Here is a 3,341-nt window from a genome sequence, read left to right as displayed (position 1 = left end):
CACACATTTGGCCGGTCCAGGATTAACAACGAGTGTCCAGTTGGTCGGTTTTGGCCGAACTAGGAATGAAAATGTTACATACGTCTTTCTGTGGTATCTCTGCAGAAGGATCCATAGCTGCTTGTAAATAAATAAAACGTTGCTTTGTATTTCATTAAAAAACCTCCTGTGCGGAGATAAAGCTCAGGCTTAACTAACCTGTTAGGAAATGACCTCTGTATACTTATACTTAATATTATCTGGATCTTCTGTCTGCATAACCTGTATGGCCACTCTTTGGCGGTTACCACCAATCACCTTCAATTTATGCGAGTTAGGCTTGTCTTTATTGAATTCTTTTGGCATCAAAACTCCTTTTACTATCGCTAACAGTGACCAAAAAGGGACGTCATTTTCTTTCAATTCTGCCACAAGGGATTTCACGAACACTTCATCGATATCCCGAAATGTGTATTCTTTCCTCGGGACTTTCAAGCTTAAAACGAGAACTTTTTGAGGCCCTGTGTAGGAGTGAATTAATTTAACATTAACTTATTTCTATTTTAGGAAACCAATGCTGGCTTCTGCACTTTAGAAATTTATTGAAATTTCAATAACGAGAGATAACTTGAAATCTTGAAACCCTGTACAGGTAAGGGAGTCAACAATTTTACCGCCAAAGAAAAACTTCTACAAAAGTAATTACTCATGCAGTGATATGGCATAGCATTACTGTGGCGAGTCCACTATAGTCTCATCTCCATTTTCACTTAAAGTTGTACAAGCACCAGTTAGTGCTGGGACACTGGCGCTTAAGTTTTCGTTAGTCAACGCAAATGCCATGATCATGAAGATGTCATTGATGGATCTCTGGCTCTTTACACTTCTTTTCATGGGCCTGGCAAAGTTGTCACATTTAATGCACTTTGATTTTAGGGGAATTTAAATATATGTGAATAAATAATTGAAATTTGTTGACTCAATTCAATCTGTTACACCACATCATCCTTAAATTGTACCAGCATTTCTTTAACTTGAGAAACACTTGGAGAATCTTTGTCTCCTTAATTTTTCTGATGTTGTACAACACACCTGTGAAAGACCTCTCTTTCAGCTCTATTGTAGTCTTTGGCTGAGGGTCCTAAAATGTAATAACAATATACAAAAAACCCAACTGACAGTATTTTCTTCCATGCTTGAATATATTCCTATTATTCTAATGGTATAACGAGGAGGCATTATCAGCTATGAAAAAACTTAAGGTTAAACAGTGTAATGCTGGGACAATTTTTTGAGATGCTAAAACACAAAGATTAGTTAAAACAGAAAATAAACTGCTTTGAACCAAAAAGGCAACTTTTCTCCCACTTGGGCAATGACATGATGCCCACTGTGTTTTAAAGAAAGTTTTGATGGTATTCTAGGGCTTTATGTACATATTTTAGCCTATTTTCTACTTTATGCAAATGACGCCCAACCTAACTGTTCCTGTGGCTTAAACAGCACTCTTACGAAATTTTAAGGCAAATCAAATCATACATGCTCAGCAGATGTCAGAGACTCTTTAGCAAAATAAAGAAGACCGAATTAAAGCTAGAGTTGTATTAATGAAAAAGTTATCAGAAATATTTCCACATACTTCTTAAAAAGACTGTAATTTACACTAAAAATTTTTAATTTGCCATCATTGCTCTACTAATGCAGTCCAATGGCAACATATCATCATTTGCAGTGATCTCTGATGGGAACGTATCATCCATAATGTAATGAAAGATACGAACTTTACTGAAATTACAACACAAAAGAGAGTAATTTGACTTGATGGTGGAACTTGTTGTGGCATGATGCAACTTTCCAGAGACTGCACTGTATTGATACCACTTAAGGAAAAGAGAACCTGTAAATTAGAAAGAATCAAGTTGAGTTGTATTGTCAGCACTTCCCATGTGCAGGTTGTGAACATCTGAACTTTCAAATATCTTGTTTAATAAAGGGTGTATGCTTTCCACTCCACACTGCAAAACTGCATTACTAACAGATAAGGTTTGCTTTCTGTACAAATACCATAAACGAAGGGGAAACAGGGGTGAGCCAACTGTTTCACCAGTGATGCTTCTTTAATAACATCGAACTCTGTTGAGAGATGCTTGTTAAACTGTTTGACATCAACTGACATCCCTCTATAATACATTTTATAGCATCTTCCAAAGACCCCACATCCCAGTAACAGTGGTCGGTTAGCAGAACTCTTGAGATCTTTAACATTGCTGAGATGATATCTGTTTACATGTGTAAGTGGTAGGTCAGAAGAAAAAACATCAGGTGCCTGCTTTTTTTCCTTCACCTGGTTTGATTCATCTATTGGCTAAGACTGAATGAAATAGCAACAAAATATGATATATTAGACTGTTTTTAGGACTTATTTAATACCTTAAGCTTATGGTAAGCCTGTAGGGGCTTTAGAAAATACAAGAAACCGCTAAAAACACCCCATAATATCATCTGCTACACTGCCCTTTATTGTCATACTAGCAGACATGACACGGCAAGTCGGGAGTACGTTTACTGGCCTGACTACTTCAGGGGATTTGAATTTAGAAATTGAAAAAAGAGTCGAACCTGTATATAACGGCCCTATATTAAGCGGCCACCCTTGAACGGAAGCTAATCCACATGTCACTTTATGCAGCATTTCACTGTGTTTAAAATGCGATCCATCATCGCTGTAAAGAAATAACTTGTACAAGGCTACTGTAAGCTGATAATTCGGGTGTTTAGTATCATTAACGCTTTCCACATGTCTGCAATGTGTTGATGTAAGCACCATATCACGAACCATGCCCAGTGTGTATTTTTGTTGATCCTGTATTAAGCGGCCACCTGTGTTAAGAGGCCAGTTCCTTAAGTTCCGAGGGTGGCCGTTATATACAGGTTCAACTGTAACATAATTCAAACTGCACAAAATTACTCATTTATGAGAAATAAAATCATTTAATCACTTTTCTAAAGCTCCCTCATGCCTTGAGACTACTGTAAAGAGTAATTTCTGCATTCGGTAGCCTTCCATGTAATCTCTTAACTGGAACAAAAGTAGCTGCTCCTTCTAATTCAAAGAGATCCTTGTACCACAACTCCACTGGAGCACCTAGCAAGTGCCGTGAGGGATGGGACTGGAACCAGCGCACAACAGCTAATAGGCAACGAACTGATTGCCCATTGATTTTGATGATCTGCTCCATAAAAAAACTCAATGACACCAGGCTTGAGATCACCTCCACTAGTGTCAATTTTTGCTCCCAAAGCACACCACCTTGAAAGAATATAAAATGATCTGTCTGACTGTCTCTGTTAAGCTTGAGCCA

The 3,341-nt window shown here is 37.7% G+C and overlaps 1 pseudogene; it reads right to left on the bottom strand.

The window, feature by feature from the left end:
• Positions 1 to 201: 201 nt before the first annotated feature.
• LOC136277609 (uncharacterized) overlaps positions 202 to 3,341 on the bottom strand; it is a 45,753-nt pseudogene continuing 42,613 nt past the window's right edge.

The sequence above is a fragment of the Pocillopora verrucosa genome, chromosome 13 (assembly GCF_036669915.1).
Source record: "Pocillopora verrucosa isolate sample1 chromosome 13, ASM3666991v2, whole genome shotgun sequence".
NCBI lineage: Eukaryota > Metazoa > Cnidaria > Anthozoa > Scleractinia > Pocilloporidae > Pocillopora > Pocillopora verrucosa.
The sequence above is the reverse complement of the archived record's forward strand: the minus strand, read 5'-3'. Positions and strand labels throughout refer to the sequence as shown.